Here is an 18,988-nt window from a genome sequence, read left to right as displayed (position 1 = left end):
CTTTGCGCCTTTCCTGGAGCTCTCTCTGTAGCCCAGGCTGGCCTTGAACTCACAGAGATCCGCCTGGCTCTGCCTCCTGAGTGCTGGGACCACCACCTGGCTGATTTAAAGTTTTGCTATAGTAGTATGGGCTGTCATCTGTGGTCTCTTACACTCTGCAGTGCATCTGTCCATATCCTTCTGGCTTTTATAGTTTCCACTGAGAAGTCAGGTGTAATTTTAATAGGTATGCCTTTATATGTTACTTGATCTTTTCCCCTTTTAGTTTTTAATATTTTTTATTTGTTTAATATACTTAGTGTTTTAGTTATTATGTGGTGAGGGGACTTTCTTTTCTGGTTCAATTTATTTAGTGTTTTGTATGCTTCTTGTACCTTTATAAGCATCTCCTTCTTTAGATTAGGACAATTTTCTTGTATGATTTTGTTGAAAATATTTTCTGGGCCTTTGAGATGAGATTCTTCACCTTGTTATATTCCTATTATATTTAGGGTTGATCTCCTTATACAGTCCAAGATTTCCTGGCTGTTTTGTGTCAGAAATTTTTTAGATTTAATATTTTTTTTGGCTGAAATATCTATTTCTTCTATTGTATCTTGAATGCCTGAGATTCTCCCTTCCCTCTCTTGTATTCTCTTGGTTGTATCTGTAGTTCCCATTCACTTACCTAGATTTTCCATTTCCAGAATTCCTTCATTTTGTGTTTTCTTTATTGCTTCTATTTCCATTTTCAGGTCTTGAGTGGTTTTATTCATTTTCTTCAACTCTCTGCTTTTTCTTGACTTTCTTCATGAGATTTATTCATTTCCTCCAATTTTTTGTTTGTGTTTTTCTTGATTTCTTTAAGGGGTTTATCATTTCCCTCTTTAAGGACCTCTATCACCTCTATAAAGTTGGTTCTAAGGTCTTTTTCTTGTACTTTGTCTGTGTTGGGATATTCAGGGCTTGCTCTAGTAGGACAACTGGGCTCTGGTGGTGACATATCACCATGGCTGTTGTTGATTGCATTCTTAGCCTGGCATCCAGGCATCTGGGTTTGAGGTGATCTTACGATTAGGTGTCAAGTTTATCTTTGGTGGGTGTTTTATTTCTTGGTTTCTCTTTCCTTTTTGGTCTTTTGGTCTGTGTGGCCTATGTTTGAACAGAGGTTCTTCTCCCAAGCTGAGGACTAGACTTCTGGCAGCTGGCTTGGCCTCTTGTTGAGCATGGGATCTCCATCTGCATTGGGGGCTGGGACATTGTGATTAGGGGAGGGGCGATTGGGGGTAGTGTCTGGGGTGCACTAAGAGAGGGGAGGAAGTCCTCAGGTGGGAGGTCTAGCTGGAGTTCTGGTGGCCTAGTGTCCTCTGGTCCAGCAGTTGAGTCTCTGTCTGAATATGCCTTCTAGTTCTTCTGGCTGCTGTGGCCTGCACTTGAGTAGGAGATGTCTGCCTGAAATGTGATATTTCTAATAGATTCCCTGGTGGCACATACTGAGACGTGGAGTCCACATGCACATCTATATCAGACAAGAGAGTCTGATATATATGCCTCCTTTGTCTACACAAGTCTTGTTTGTGAAAAGTTTCTATTGTATTAGATTTTTCCAGCTTCTGCTTCTTCCTGAACCATCTCTGCACACTTGCTGTTTCTCACTTAGAATATATATATATATATATATATATATATATATATATATATATATATATATTACAAATCTTAAAAGGTCTTATTAATAAAAACAAACCCGGAAACCAGGTATTAGGGTGAGTTTTAAAAGATAAGAGAAGCAGAACAAACCAAAGCTGACCACCTCACCTCACTAACTTCTCAGCCAATCCTGTTTCCTCAGATTTAAATCCTCTGAATTCTCATCAGAATTGACCTCAGCTCAATTGCTGCTAAAACCCTAAAAGCTTAAAAGCCTCTAATTCCTAGTCCTCATGCCTTATATACCCTTCTGCTTCCTGCTATCATTTCCTGGGATTAAAGGTGTGTGTCATCATGCCTAGCTGTTTCCAGTGTGGCCTTGAACTCACAGAGATGCAGATGGATCTCTGCCTCCAGAATACTAGGATTAAAGGCACGTGCTACCACTGCCTAAACCTAATTTTAATATGGTGGCTGTTCTGTCCTCTGACCCTCAGATAAGTTTATTGGGGTGCTCAATATATCAACCATATATATTTATATGTATGTATATATGTGTATGTATATATGGGGCTGGAGAGATGGCTCAGGGGTTAAGAGCACTAGCTGCTCTTCCAGAGGTCCGAGTTCAATTCCCAGAAACCACATGGTGTTTCACAACCATCTGTAATGAGATATGGTGCCCTCTTCTGGCATGCAGACATACATGCAGGCAGAGCGCTATATATATAATAAATAAAGAAATCTTAAAACACATACACACTTATAATCTGAAGAAAATGATGAAACCTTGTATCATGGATACAAATTACTTAAAGCTTCAATAGACTCCTTCAGAACATTTTAAAATTTATAGACGATTTCATGTGATATAAAGATATCATTCTAATCCCACATATACATACACTGTCCCCTATATGAACATCTTTATAGGCAAAAGTGGTTGCTACAGCTAGCGAGTGAATACTGATGTCATTACTGATTGAATTTCATGATTACTATACTCCCATTTGGGATGGCAACCCTGTATTTAGCTGTCACATCTTGTTAGTTTTCTCTTGGTTGGGATGAGTTTTCAGAAGATACTTGTTTTAAATGATCTGACTACCAGTTTTGAGGATGACTGATCTGGTATATTATAGGATATTCCTATATTAATGTTTGAGTATTTTTTAGAGGGATTGGAGGTGTGAAATGCTAGTTTAATTATATAGTACACAGGGTCTAAACTATACAACTATTATAGACCATTATTATCACCTGATGGTCCACTTAATGTAGGCCATTTAAAAGTGTGCCTTTTTTCATCATCTGAATCTTTTATTTCTTTTTTAAAAATTGTTCTTCTCTCATACAATACATCCAAGTTGCAGCCTCCTGTCTCTCCTCTCCTCCCAGCCCTCTCTATCTCCTCTATCCCTCAGATTCTCTGCTCCTCCATTTCCCTTCAGAAAAGAGCGGCCCTCCTCTGATGATGGGAACTTTTTCCCTCTACTGGGTTGCCTGCTCCAGCCCTCATATGAGAGATTATGCCTATTTTATTAGATATTGCTATGCCATGTTCGGTTGATAAAAGTCTACCTTTTTAAGGCTAACTATTTGGTATTGGACAACCAATTAGGAGACTCATCCCTGGAGATTAATTCTCCTTCTCCCAGCAGTTATTAATTGCCCATAGCTCTTAGAACAATAAAAATAGGCCATGAATTTGAGAGGGAGGAGGGAACATGGCAGGGATTGGAGGGAAAATAATATAATAATATTTTGATTAAATGTAAAAAAAGATCTTTTTTATCCATTTTCCACATTATAATTTTGAAAGGATGTTGCTACACATAGCCCACACTATGGTGGAATATTGGGTTAGGTTTCTCAAGAGACAGAATAATGTATCTGTCTATATCTATCCAAGTTCTTCATAATGGTGCACAATAGTCTTTGTCGTCTGAGCCTTGTTTACGTTTACCACTAAAAATGTAATTTCTAAGTTCTTCACTTAACACTGCATGATCTGGCCATTCGTTTTCTATCTCCTCTTGTCTGTGACTGATTTCTCATCTCTGACATTCTTGGTATCCATACATGCACATAGGGATATATATGAGTGTGTGAATATAACTCTGTGTATCTGCCACAATGTGTTTCTCAATTCTTTGCTTTATTGTTTGTATATATTATCTATCTCTTATTTGGTATAGGCAGTTAAGGATCATGATGGGAGACTGTATTTTTATTAATTAATTATTTTAATTAATTAATTGTTTTCTGTTTTGTCTCTGTTATTTAATTAAATTTCTTTGTTTTCTTTTTATTAAGAGATTTTCTATTCATTTTACATATCAACCATGGATTCCCCTGTCCTCCAACCATCCTACTCCTCAACCTCCCCCCTCAACCCAACCCCCATTCCCACCTCCTCCAAGGCAAGGTCTCCCCTGGGGAGTCAGCCCAGCCTGGTAGACTCAGCAGAGGCAGGTCCAGTCCCCTCCTCCCTGCACCAAGGCTGAGCAAAGTGTCTTAGCATAGGCCCTAGGTTCCAAGAAGCCAGCTCATGCATCAAGGTGTAGAATGCCAAGGCTGAAGCAACCTTTCAGGCTTAAAAGACCATCAAGAAACAGATAGCTACCAGGCTGTCTGTTAGACACCTGAAAACCCCCCAAACTAAGATAAAATGTCCTTTCTGAGACATCCTGTCTCACAGGCCAAGCTCCTGCCCACTAGACCAACAAGCTTTGTTTCTTGTGCCAATCAAGGCCTCCCCCTCTCTCTCACACTGCCCCAGAGAACCTCTTAGATCAGAAGAGTTTTCCTTTTACCAGGCATTTCAAGCTGTGATGCAGACTGACTAGCTATCAGTACTCCTCCCCCACCCTGTCAGGAAACTGGCAGCAGATGAAAAAAGTGACAGTTTTAACTTTTAGTGACCTACAGACTTTCGCTACCCTATCACCTGTAAGTTTATAGTTGAACACATTTATGGTAGACTTGTAACGCCTTCACCTAACCACAGTAAGGATATATTTCTAGTGCATAAATTTCTTTTCTGATTTATTCCAACCATTAACTGACTCCACTCTTAATTGCCAGGAAGCCTCTAGCAGGGACCCCTACCACCTTGTATTGTATACAAAACATGAGGTGTTGCTGCTTGGGATAGGATGTAGACCAGAGAAGGAGAGGGGACTTGGATTTAAGGGAATTAAGAGAACTGAGAGAGTGGAATAGGTGACTCAATGATGGTGGGGCAGATGAATAAACGAATTAGACCAAAGAACTTCATGCATCTGGATTCATTCCCTCTCCGATGGTAGCGTCTCTCCTGGGCCCCTGTGAAGGGTTCACAATACACCCCCATGGTCGCATATACCAGGCCGACACTTCCGCCTAGCCAATTCCAGGTCAGGATAGGCATTTCCGGGTCAGGGCGTCTCTCGTAACCAGGATACCCGGCGGACCTGGACACCTCCGCCTAGCAAGTTCCGGGTCAAGGCGTCTCGCATAACCAGGATCCGTGACGTTACATGGTCACGTAAGTGCGCAACGTGACCATGTGATCTACGCACATGTGTGGAGTAGTGACGTGACCTGGCCACGCCCCCAGCCAGTTTTAAAGCGGAGCGCCATGTTCCCAGTTCTCTCTTCTCCACGCACGTGTCTCTCCCACAGGACTGCGCACTTTCTATCCCTTATCTCTAATAAAACTCTTATAAGCGGATTCTGTCGTGTTTCGTGACGCTTCCTTGCAGGGGAAGAACACAACACAGCTAAATAACTAACATTTTGGTGCCAAAACCAAGCAGGCGCTTCCGGGAGCCCTGTGCCTGGAAGCCCGCGAATTGGGGAATCTGCTCTGTACGCGACAGACCGCTCTCTATTCGCCTGAACCGCATCCTAATTGCATCCAACACCGCATTCTTTGATTGGTGAGTTCCCCCATTTTTCGGCCAGGGTAAACGGTTTCCTGAATCTGTGAGAACGACTGTTGATGGTCCAGTGCCTCACAGGTATTCTTGAGACCGGGGGAACCCCCGACCACGGTCTTCATTGGCTACGGTCGGCCCCTATCGCAGGCCTAACTTTTCTAGCCGTCTCCCATGTCTGCAGCCTGAGATATTTCTCGCGTTGGGGCCACCGTTGTGGTGCGTCCTGGGAGCCACATGGGGTCGACGGGTTCATCCCCTCGACGGAGGGGCAAATGCTGTCCGGATTCCCGGAGAATCCTTTCCCTCACCGTGGAGGGGGACACTGCTTCTGGCTGACAAGTGAGGAGCAGCTTGCTCCCGGTATCCGCCCTTGACCTTGGGGATGCCTGGGGTCTTGGCTCCGGATCACGTTTATTTTTCATTTTTTTATTTTTATTATTTTTCTGCCTCTCCACTGCGGACATGGGAAACAAGGCTTCCAACCCTGTTAGTCCTTCCTCTCCGTGAGGCTGTCTTGTTGAAGCTTTAAAACCTCTCAGTTTAATGCCTTACATAAAGATTTCTAAGCTAACTCATCTATGTTCAAAGAAGTGGCCAAAGTATGCTTTATAAAATAACAAAAAAATGGCCGCCGAGCGGCTCCTTGGGTCCTGATATTTTACGGGAGCTCTCTAATCACTGTCGGCGTTCAGGCAAATGGAAAGAGTTGCTTTCTTCTTTCTCAATGCTAAACTGTCTCTTCTCGTTTCCTTCTCTCCTGCCCATATGCTCCTAGCTATACGTAAACCAGAGGATTCTCTGACTCCGGAATCTCTGACTCTAGATCTTGCTAAGGAACCAATAATTAAAATTCATGTTCCATCCTCTCTCTCTAACAGAACTCTCTCAGATAGAAAGTAAGCTGGGTTCTTATACGTGTAATTCTCCTTCCTTTATTAAACAGTTTCAATATATAACTCAATCTTATAGTCTCACCTTTCATGACTTCCTGAGGAGCTCAGGTGTGTATGGGAGCAGGCTAGGACTCATACAGACGAAATTCATCAAACTAACCTTTCACACCCCCCAGGAGCTGAAGCAGTTCCTGACTGAGAACCACACTGGGACTATAACACCCAGGGTGGCTGTCTAGCCAGAAATAGGTTTATGACCTGTCTCCTGACAGGTCTCCGTAAGGCTGCCCTAAAACCAGTAAATGATTCAGGATACGGACGAAAATCCTTCTCTTGTTCCCCAGACCTTCCCGACTAAAACTTAAGCATCTGGAGAGCAAGGCTCCTGACCCCACGGGCAAAAGAGTCATCTGTGGCATTTAAGGTGTGCCAGGGAAGAGATAAAAGCCCAAAAACAAAATTGCCAAGTGCTGGCACTCACTGACTCCCAAAAGCTGTTGGGTCCCTGTTTTAAATGAGGAAAAGGCCACGGGCTACCGAATGCCCTGCCAGGTCATCAACAGTCTTGTTAAAAGTGCCGCCTAGAAAGACAAAGAGTCAGCTGACTGCCCCCAGGCACCAAGATGCATGGGTACATCAAGCTAAGATCTCCAACAGACCTAGGTTTGGCTACAGACATGGCAGGGAACCCAGAACGCAGCAGGGAAGTGATCTGTTTCTTTCCTTCTGGACACCAGAGCCATTGACTCAGTCCTGGGAGTTTTGGGATGCCACCTCCTTTATTGTCGGGTACAGAGGACAGCCTTACCTGCCTCATCAGACACCACTCAATTGTATTTTCAGAGGCATCCCTCTAACACACACATTCTTAATGGTGCCAAGTTGCCCTGTACCTTTAATGGGGAGGGATCTCCTAGCTAAGGTGGAGCATACCAACCGGTCTTTAAAAACTATTCTTACCAAGATGTCACAGGAACTTCATCTTGACTGGGTAAGATTATTGCCTCTTGCTCTCCTCAGGCTCAGGGCTCTTCCTAAAAAGCCTCTTTCAATCTCTCCATTTGAACTAATGTATGGAAGGCCAGTTCTAACACCAGGTCTTTTTTCCAAGCCTCCAACTGTTCCAGATAGCCTGTTAACTCCTCTTTTATGTCACCTAAGGTCTATTCTATGGAGCTATGCGGACTGTTCACTGCCTCAGCCGTGTGACAATCCTTGCCCATCTCCAATACACATTGGGGATCAGGTTCTTCTCTTTCCTCCATGCCAGCGCCCTTTACCCCTTTCCCCTAAGTGGCAGGGACCCTTCAAGGTAATTCTTGTAACCCCCACAGCTACTAAACTCGAGGACTTTCCTCACTGGGTCCACCTGTCTCACCTAAAACCTTTTATCTCACCTCCATCCCAGAAAAATCTCTCTTCATATACAGTGAAACAAACAGGGCCTCTCACTCTCAAGCTCCAGAGGACATCAAGGTCCACTGCCTTGTCACCAATTCCAGAGGAATAAGGTATCACCCCCTCCTTTCCCAACCAGGGCCACACAGAGCTGGAGACAAAAAGGATCATCAAAAATATCCAGGTGGTAAGGAATAATGTAATACAACAATTTATCATTGTTCAATACTCAGCAACTGATCACCTGTGTTTCCTAAGTGCTAACTTAATAAGGGAAACAGGTGCCTTAAATAAACTACCTCCAGCAAGGCTTGCCTAAGGAAAACAGGTGCCTTAAATAAACCACCTCTAATGAGGCTTGTCTCAGACAGAAATTAGGCAGAGTACTAAGACCAGAATTACCTCAGGTAAATGTCACATGTCTCTATCTGGGCAGGCCAGATCTACCTCAGACAAATGCCAACTCCAAAATAAAATAATAATGATTCTTTCTCTCTAAGCTCTTCCTATGTCAACAGTATCTTGTCAAACAGAAGGTCCCCAGCCACAGCACAGGAGGTCCCCAACCACAGCACGGATGGACAGCTGCAGAACGAGGGGATGACAGAACATCATTCCAGGACCTCCACAATCATCCCAGGACTTCACAAGATACCCCTCATCCCCCCAAGAGCCAACCAATGCCCACTATTCAGCTGGAAGCAGTCTTTGAGAGAAACGTCGCCCCCGTACCCAGTCAGTCACAATTTTTTTTCTTTTTTAAAAAGGAAAGAGTCAGGAATGAAGGGTTCACAACATGCCCCCACGGTCGCATTTACCAGGCAAACACTTCCGCCTAGCCAATTCCAGGTCAGGATAGGTATTTCCGGGTCAGGGCGTCTCTCGTAACCAGGATACCCGGCGGACCTGGACACCTCCGCCTAGCAAGTTCCGGGTCAAGGCGTCTCGCATAACCCGGATCCGTGACGTTACATGGTCACGTAAGTGCGCAACGTGACCATGTGATCTACGCACATGTGTGGAGTAGTGACGTGACCTGGCCACGCCCCCAGCCGGTTTTAAAGCAGAGCGCCATGTTCCCAGTTCTCTCTTCTCCATGCATGTGTCTCTCCCACAGGCCTGTGCACTCTCTATCCCTTTATCTCTAATAAAACTCTTATAAGCAGATTCTGTCGTGTTTCATGATGCTTCCTTGCAGGGTAAAAACACAACGCAGCTAAATAACTAACACCCTGGAACTGTGCAATATTAAGGCTGGACCCTTAAATATTATACAAAAGCTTGGGTATATTACACATCCATAACCCCTTTTGCTTTTGCTTCTTACATGCTTTGCTGATCTTAAAGCTGCAGATCCCGGGGAAGAACTCCGTGTTTCCCTTCTCACTGCCCAGAGGCCGAGTTCTAGTATGTCCTAGTTTGCATCTCTGTTGTTAGCATTCAGACCGGGGACCTGGCCAATAAGCAGGCAATACCTTGGCCTGCCCAGGATCCTGACATCCTATGTATCCCATATCTCTATGTCCCCTTAAAAGGCTGGATCCTACCTGCCTTCTCTCTCTTCTTCTCCTCTCAGGCCCCACCTTCTCTCTCTCTCTCTCTCTCTCTCTCTCTCTCTCTCTCTCTCTCTCTCTCTCTCTTCATTTCTCTCTCTCCCATGAGGCTGCTCTGCACTCCTTTTTCTGCCCTCTGGCCCCTCCCATTAATAAAACTCTCCACATGAGCGCTGTCTGCATGGCATGTCTCTCTCTCACTCACTGTGGGGCCCCTTGAATCCAACCCACCAAGGTGTGTCTCTCCTGCTGTTTTAAAAATACAACATTTGGTGCTGTGACTGGGATTTGAGCTGAGGTTGCTGCAGCCACAATGCAGATTACTAACCACTATACAGTCATGTCCAGCCATATTTCTCAGATCTCTGATGCCGTTCGATGACCAGGCTCTGTCAGTTCAACAGCAGCAAATAAGGCTTCAGCTGCATTCCCAGTTCTCTGTGAAATTCACAGGCCTCACTCTCTTAGAGCTAATACTAGGTCTAGACACAACTCATTTTGCAGTGGCTGCCCTCAGTGGTCAGCCACCTATATCTCTTGGTGAATTAGTTTATCTTTAAAGTTTATTTATGTAAAGATAGGAAAGCTTCTGTGAGTTCGAGGCCAGCCTGGGCTACAGAGTGAGTTCCAGGAAAGGCGCAAAGCTACCCCGAGAAACCCTGTCTCGAAAAACCAAAAAAAAAAAAAAAAAAAAAAAAAAAGATAGGAAAGCTGTCTCACCTCTGCTCTTTACTTACTCTTCTCAGATCTGATGGTGTTTGTTGACCAGGGTATTAATAGATTTGCCAGTTTTACAACTTTTCCCCCAACCCCAAGGCTACAAACACCTTGGTAGCTCATTAATAAGTTTCCTGTTAAAAGTACAGGTAGGTGTGCCTCATTCACAGACTTCATTGTGAATTTCTAGCCCTTTGCTATGGCACCAAGATATAAATCTATTCCAGTTGTTTCACAAACACCTGCAGGTTCCTGCACAGGTCCACCACTCCTGCCAGACTCATGCCAAGGTCAAACCTGCAGGGGCCTTCCAGATACACCAGTCCGTGTACCAGCTCTGAGGATTTCAACTGGGCAAATACTGGCAGGTTTACTTCACCAACATACCTACTTAAAAAAACTCTGATATTGCCTAGCTTGTTGAACTTTTACAGGATGGATAGAGAGAGGCATTTCTCATTTCCAGAGAAACAGCAGATGTGATGGCTCAGGTACTCCTGATTAACACATCATCCCTCAATTTGGCATACCATCCCCCAAGCTCCTAGGACCTCACTGCTGGTACCACTTCTCCAGGCTCAAGTGGGCACCTGCCTGGCAACTGGAACCTGGTTTTCCAAGATGTCCCAATGAAGGGCATATCTGCTTTTATGTCTCGCTCATTCACACTTGCCTCATCTGTACAACCAGGGCACTCTTCCATTCCATTCTTTCTGGCAGTTACCACTCTTCCCATGGCTAGCACCACTCAAGGGGCTGATGATAACAATCTATATTTTCTCGTAGCAACCTGCCTTCTCAGCTCAGCAAGGATCAAATGCCTGATGTCTCCATGATGACAGCTAACCAAATGATTATTTACTCACACTTCCTGCTGTGTGTGACCCTGACTCCCAACTTCCTCCTCCCCACTTCATCCCAAGTCAGCAGGAATTCAGCACCCTCATTTCTACCCCACTTGTTACCCATAACTAACTTTTTTTATAATGAACAAAAGGGAAGACAATTAGCATCCAGGCCCACCCCTTGGGAACCTGGCCAACAATCAGGCAATACCATGGGCCACTCAGGTTCCTGCAAGGTGGTCCTACATAGCCTGTATCATTATGTCCCTTCAGAAGGTGTGGTCCTGCCTGCCTTCTCTTTCTTCTTCCCTTCATAGCCCCCACCCACTCTTTCTTCTCTCTCTCTCTCTCTCTCTCTCTCTCTCTCTCTCTCTCTCTCGGGCCCTCTGCACTCCCTCTCCCCTCTCTCTTCCCATACCACTAATAAAACTCTCCACATGAGTGCTGCCTGCATGGCATATCTCTCCCTCCCTCACTGTGAGGCCCCATGACTCCAATCCATCAAGGTAGGTCTCTGGCCATCTTTAAAATACAACATCGGTTACTATAATGAACACAATGATGAAAAGTGAACTGGGGAGGGAAGGGTTTATTTCATCTTACAACTCCCAGTCACAAACTAACATGGAAGGAAATCAGAAAATGAGCTGGAGACAGAAACATGGAGGGGTGAACTGAAGCAGAGGCCTTGGGGAAAAGCTGCTCACTGGCTTGTTCTGAATGGCTTTCTCAGCTTGCTTCCTTCTACAGCCCATGGCTTCAGCTCCAGGCTAACAGGTGGCTCTGATGCATGTCAGAATGGTGAGATCTCTTGTTGGCACACAAGTTCTTTCTTTGCCAGTGCCAGGGTGCCAGGCTTTTTCTTCTCCCAGTATGAGATGCCTGTGGAAATTTCAGTTTCTTTAGATCCATTATTTCAGCAGTTTGAGGGCCAAAGGAGGGACACACCTGTCTCTTTAGAATACTTTGATTTCTGCCAGGAATCTCGTGCTGGGAAAAGAAAAGGGCTGATGGCTGGTACCATCCAGGGGACTTGGGTTCTTGGAAAGAGACTTAACGCTATCCTGACACCCTTTTCAGGTGAGAACAGAGCCCAGGGGAGGGTGATGGAGGGAACCATACCTTGATCAGATTTTTGTGGGTATTTGGGGTAGTTTAATTTTTTGGGGATATCTCGTTTCTCTGTCTTTGGTTCACACTCTCCTACTCAGTTTTTCCTGTCCCTACTTTATCACCTCCCTTTGCTCTTTCATTTATTCATCTACTCAGTGAGAGATGTGTAGCAGGTCTGGTGTTTTGTCTGGCAACAGAGGAATGAACAATGTGTCCTTCCCCAGTTCTGCCAAGAGGCAGTGACTGATTACCAAGCAAAGCGCTCCCTGGCATTGGCTGTGGTAATGAATGCTGCTGATTGAGTTCCTGATGGTTTGCCAAAACCACCCACTTTTCTTCAGCCCCCCTGACAACCCCTTCTTCTACACTTTTGTAACTTGTTCCCAGCTCCGAGTCCAGGAAACCTTATGCTACGTGTGTGGGAGAAGAGTGGGTGGATAGGCAGAGGCAGCACCTCCAGCAAAGTGAGCGAGAATGCATTCCAAGGGGGATGTGGAGACTCCGAGGAAGCTGGACCTGATGGAGAAAATTCATGTTTCATAAAGATGACTTTGGAAACAAGTGGGAAGGTTAATTCTTAGGGATTCATAGAGGGGTTTTTCTTTTTCTTTACACAATTTTTAGGGGAATTTGCATGGGTAAATGTGTATGGGATATTTGGAAATAACACAACCTCTGGGAAATCTACTAATTGCAAGAGAACTATGTTAATTGTACTTTTATTTGTATTTTGCAGGTTAGATGAAGTTCAAGTTAGACAGAATGTGCTTAATTCCAGACAGTGAAAGCAGAAGCCCCAAAGGAAGCACGGAGAAGAGGCTGTGAGGCCAGGCCAGCCTTGCCTTACCTGTGCAGGGGAGGGTCAGGGAGCATCAAGCCACCATGCTAGACTTGGCTGCTTTGGTGGACATGTAATTCACCCCAGACACTGTAAGAATGAGGATCCTAAATGTTTTGTTTTATTGACTCTGTTGCATCATCATATTTGATTGCTACATTTTCTATTACATCAGAAATAGAGCTGACAGTTCTATAATCACTACCATGCCCATACGTAGTATACTTAAAAAAATACCCAAAGCCCTAGGGAACTTTCCCTACAGAACTAAATACGAAAAAAACAAAGGTAGAATGGGAAATTTTCACTCTGCTTCCCCTTTCTATCATCATCTAAAACTCTTCAGTTAATCTTCTTTTCCTCTTACATTTTATTACCAATAAACGATTACTTAGTTACATCTAACCTCATTGGTTAATCCCTAGAGGTCATTGATTTGCCCAAATTACCCTAGGACATTTTGGGAAACCATCTATAGGAATGGTCAGAGGCCAGATGAGCTATAAGGAGATAAATTAAGCAAGATCTGTCACCAACACAGTCCAGGACTGATAATCTCAGGAAACAAAGCAGTAGTGCAGTTTAAGGGGCAGGAAACTAACCAAGGTGTGAGTGGCAGCATGTGGGAATCTCTACAGTTAATACAATGTCGTTGAATTTAGTCTAGCTTTCTTGAACCTTTTCTAATTGGATAAAAAGATGACAATGTGCTCGAAGTTAAAAACAATTATCTTTCATGGAGCTTGCAGGCACTTGAGGGACTCATGCATGAAATTTAACCTTATTAGATAAAACTAAGTCATACCTCTCAAGCTGTGGAAAGCCTTTCTCCAAAAGGAGCCCTTGAAAGCCCTCAGAACATCTGCTCTGAGTTTGTAAAAATTCGCTTGTCCTCATTCACAGCAGTAAACGCAAAGTTGGTTTCCCTTAATGCTGCCCTAGGTGTGAGACAGAGATGATGCCAAGAGAAATAGAGGCATGGTTTCCATACCTCAACCCTGTTCAGGCAGCAGAACCTCCTCCCGTCCCGCAGTCTGTCCCATCTCGTTTCCCACTGTTTATGTGCTATAAGTTTAAAGTCACTGCTGATTTCAGATGTGTGCCCAGTTGACTCTTAACAGGAACAACTTCATCCATCCTCACTGTTTAGATTTGAGAAGTGGGTGCTCCAAACTCGCGAGTGTCTATTTCACCCCCTTTGGGGTTTAGCTGCTCTTATGAAGTTGCTTTTAAGAATTTATTATGCCGGGCGGTGGTGGCGCACGCCTTTAATCCCAGCACTCGGGAGGTAGAGGCAGGCGGATCTCTGTGAGTTCGAGGCCAGCCTGGACTACCAAGTGAGTCCCAGGAAAGGCACAAAGCTACACAGAGAAACCCTGTCTTGAAAAACCAAAAAAAAAAAAAAAAAAAAAAGAATTTATTATATAACCCTACATATATCAACTAGTCTTTGTAAATGTCCATGTTCTGTTCATTAAAAAGCACAAGAGCACTGGCTGCTCTTTCAGAGGACCCTAGTTCAATTCCCAGCACCACATGTTGGCTCACAACTGTCCATCACTTCAGTCCCAGAGGATACAATGACCTGCATTGACATCAGACACACATGTGGTGCACAGAAATACTGTTGATCCCAAAGATGGGAGGAGAAAGACCACTGACCCACACCATCATGACCAAATTAATTAAAGCAAGAAATTAATTAAAAGGGCTTTTAAATTCACATATACAGATTGCCTCTACTTAAGGTGGGGTTTGAAGGGTCACCATTAGATGTGAGAAAGACAAGATTGTTATAGCTCAGGGATAGAGGGTTTCCAAATGGGAGAAAATAGGTGGGTTTACAGGAACAGAACTTAAGCATAACTAGTTAGTCATAAAGACCTTCTAAAACAAAGACAAGACCAAAGACTATGACCAAAGGTGGTCATAGCAAGAGAGTCATAACACCAGGTAGTCATAACAACTCTTCTGAAACAAAGGCAGGGTTGCAAGATGGCTATAACTTTTTGAAACAAAGGCATGGTTGCTGTTTCCTGGAATATGCAGTACAGAACTATATGTAGTTAAGGTTACAGACAGCATAGCCTAATCCTTGAGAATCAGAAGTTTAATCCATAAACAGTAATAAGCCTCATTTGTCTTTACTATAAAATGGCTTTTAAGCTTATGATGGAGGCAGGCTGGTTCATCATACATGCAGATGAAACACCCATATGTATATATAAAAATAAAGGAAAAAAATTAAAAGACACAGTGTTTACCTGCAAAGCATTGTCTGCCATCCAACTACTCAGGGATAATCACTGAGCATCTCATCATTTTCCTGACTCTGTGTCCTTGTAGAACTTCTCATCTCCACACCACCATCTTTTCTTTGTTGACCACTAACCATTTTTTCCTGCTTTTGAAATTGAAACTTTCTTGTGGTATTTCTGCTTTTACAAACTCCATGAGTTTTTCAATTTCTAAAATATTTCTTCCTATGTTCATTCTTACTGTACAGTATTTATATGATCTGTTGTTTCACATATTTCAACCACATTCTCCATCTCTCATGTGGACAGCAAAATCAGAGCAAATCCTTACTAATATAAATGAGGTATTATATAAGTCTTGAGGTATTTTCAACATGGGATTCATCCCAAACTATTAAATAACTGTGGAGTCCCAGAAGTACACTCATGAGTCAAAACAGACCTATTCATTGAATGTGAGAAAACAAAGACACGGAATTAGAATATGGACGTCAGAGGATGTTAAAGAATCTTCCAGGAAAAAAATAAATCTTATAATCCAAAAGGAAGTATGTACTGTCTTGAACTTTCAATGTATCTTCCCCATTTTAGTTTTGAATTTTGTCCCATAAATTTCTTGCCGGAAAAGGAAATTTGAAGGACACACATTGAGTCACCAGATTTGGTTCATTAGCAAACCTGTGACATCGGCCTGTGTTAAAGTGATCAGAGGAATTGCTCAGCAGCTTGATTTATATATGAAAGTTTTGACAGTATCAAGATGGGCCCAGGTAACCATGCAGCTGAATGTTTCATGTTTACAGCTTCCATGAGAGTCTTTAAAAATAAATGTTTAAAAATGATTTACTTTATTATGTGTGTGTATTTATGTATGCACATATCTCCGTGCAGTTTCTCAAGGAGGCAAGATCTCTTAGAACTGGGATTATAGGCATGTGTGGGTCATCCCACATGGGTGCTGGGAAGAGTTCACATTGTTTAAATATCTTCATTACTCAAAGTGACTTTCAGAGTCAATGCAATATCTTTACAAAAGAACCTCATGTTGCTTTTCGTGAAAAAAAAAAGTCTAAAATTATGGGAAGATGAAAGACTTTACATAGCAAAAGTAGCTGGAAATGTAGGCAGAAGACAAATCCTCATAGCAAACTTCCCGATCCCCTGCTTCCCACAGTCTTCCTGCTCCCTCTTCTGCTCTAATCTCCGAATCACAGGTATAGGAGTTGTGTGATGTAGACACATAAGTTGGGACTGGGAACCACATGGTCAATTGTTAGCTGTATTTTGAGAAGCTACACACATGAAGTCTCATTGGCATGGCTGCGTCAACAAGATCTGAACAAAGAGACACCAATAGACACGAGAACTCGAGCAGGGGAAATCTTATGAGGCCTCAACCCTACCTAGACAATGACCTACAAGCAGCTAAGGAATACTGAGAGCTAGAGGAATTGTCTTCCCCCAGGAAAAGTCCTGTAAATGTTTATCTAATACCAAATCGATACCCAATACCTGAAATCAAATGCAAATGCAAACAGGTAACTTTATCTGGACTGAGCAGGTTGTATTTATGTATTTAGGAACACACACACACACACACACACACACACACACACACACACACACACGTGCACAGGTAACAACAATTAAAGAAACAGAGGCTGTGAATGTGAGAGAGAGAAAGGAAAGCCACAAAGGAAGGATTGGAAAGAGGATAGGGAGGGGGAAATGACATAATTATATTTTAATTTCAAAAATAAAAAATATTTAAAGTAAAAAACAAAAGCAAATAAACCAAATAAAAATAAGTGTTGGAGGAGGTATGGGAAAAGGATCTGTTCCCAAGAGAGTGAATTTGTGTAGCCTTTACAAGAAAATGCACAGGGCTTCCTCTGAACCTCGGAATGGCTCTTGGATCTCACAATTCCTCTTCTGATTTAGTATGACAGAGAGATAGCTTTGCACCTCTGGTCCCTGCAATGTTACTCATAACACCCAGATCCAGAAGGGAACCTAAACATTCCTTGTCACCTGACTGGATTTAAGAAAATGTCATATCTAATCACAGTGCAATACAATTCAGTCTTCAAAAGGAATGGAATCTTTTCAATGCAACATGGATGACTCTAGAAGATATTATATAGTATATGAAATAAACTTGGCAAGGAATGACGCTGTATCAAACACGGTTACCAGTGTCTTTAAGATGTGTTGGCACGTGTCCTAGTTAGGATTACTAGTTCTGTGATGAAACATCATGACCAAAAGCAAGTTGGGGAGAAAAGGGTTGATTTGGCTTATGTTTCCACATCATTGTTCATCACTGAAGGAAGTCAGGTCAGGAACTGAAACAGGGCAGAAGCCTGGAGGCAGGAGCTGATATGGAGGCCATGTATGGGTGCTGCTTACCAGCTTGCTCCTCATGGCTTGCTCAGCCTGCTTCTTTATGGAATCCAGAACCACCAGCCCAGGGACAGCTCCATCAATAATGGGTGGGACCCTCCTCCATCAATCACTAATTAGGAAACTGCCCCTTTTCAATCACTAATTAGGAAAAAACTGGATCTTACGGAGGCATTTTCTAAAATGAAGTTCCTTCCTCTTTGATGACATTAGCTTGTGTCAAGTTGACATAAAAACTATCTAGAACGGGATGTCAAGCAAAAAGTCACAAAATTTCAGTTAGGTAAAAGGAATAAATTCAAGAGCTATATTTTTTAACATGTGGCTGCGATTTTTAATGGCTTATTTCACCTTGAAAATGGATGAGAAGTAGGTTTTAACATGTTCTCAGGACAGAAAGATGCATGCAAAGTAATGTATACTAATTAACCTGATCTTGGTATCCTACTGCATGTTGCTATTTCAAAGCATCATATTTCCATGATAAATATATGTTTGTAATTTTAATTATAATTATTTAAAAAAATTGCATAAAAGACTATAGTCAACAGCTTGTGAATGCTAAGCTTAGTATTGAATTGATTCAAATATTATTGTCTTTATGTTAATATTTGTCATTACACTCATATGAATATTATCATAATTTTTGTAACATATGAGCTTACTTTACAGTAGTTATATTTATATAGAAACCCCATAGCTTATGCATGGTTTTAGCTTCCATGATGCTTTCTTGAGGCCTGAGGAACTAAACCACTGACTTTTTTCCCTCACCAAGTACCTTTATACATTTCTTATCAGTGAGCAGAATAATAGCAACAAAAAGAACTGACCACAGTACAACCTGCCTTCCATTTTTCACTAATTACATTTTTAGACATATCATACTTGGGTATGATACATCGTGACTGCACTAATCCCTGACTTCCACTCCTTCTGAAACCTCTTCTCAACTGGTCCCTACTCCTGCTCTCATGTCCCTCTTATTTCCTCCATTTTCTTTCTTCTCAAAGACTCCACACAGACAGTCGCAGCTTCTGTATGGATTCGCTGACTATATCCCTCTAATAAAAAAATCCAAAGTGAAAATGGACTTTTTAAATTTGGTTATAGGAAGTTATTACTTAAACTCAACTAAAAGGAAATGTATAATATTTTAAATTTAGCATGCTGAATGAAAAGACATTGTATTATATTCACGAAACCCTAAAAATGTCAGAAATCTCCAACCAGAAATTTATAAAAGTCAAGACAAAAAGGTTAAACTAGATGTGGAGGTACAAGTTTTTGATTCCAGTACTTGGGAGACAAAGGCAAGCAGATCTCTGTGAGTTCTAGGCCAGCCTGGTCTATTTAGCCAGCTCTAGGCTAGCCAGGACTACATAGTGAGACCTTATCTCAAACAAGCAAACAAACAA

This window comes from Peromyscus maniculatus, chromosome 3, assembly GCF_049852395.1.
Source record: "Peromyscus maniculatus bairdii isolate BWxNUB_F1_BW_parent chromosome 3, HU_Pman_BW_mat_3.1, whole genome shotgun sequence".
In the NCBI taxonomy this organism is placed as follows: Eukaryota; Metazoa; Chordata; class Mammalia; order Rodentia; family Cricetidae; genus Peromyscus; species Peromyscus maniculatus.
The sequence above is the reverse complement of the archived record's forward strand: the minus strand, read 5'-3'. Positions refer to the sequence as shown.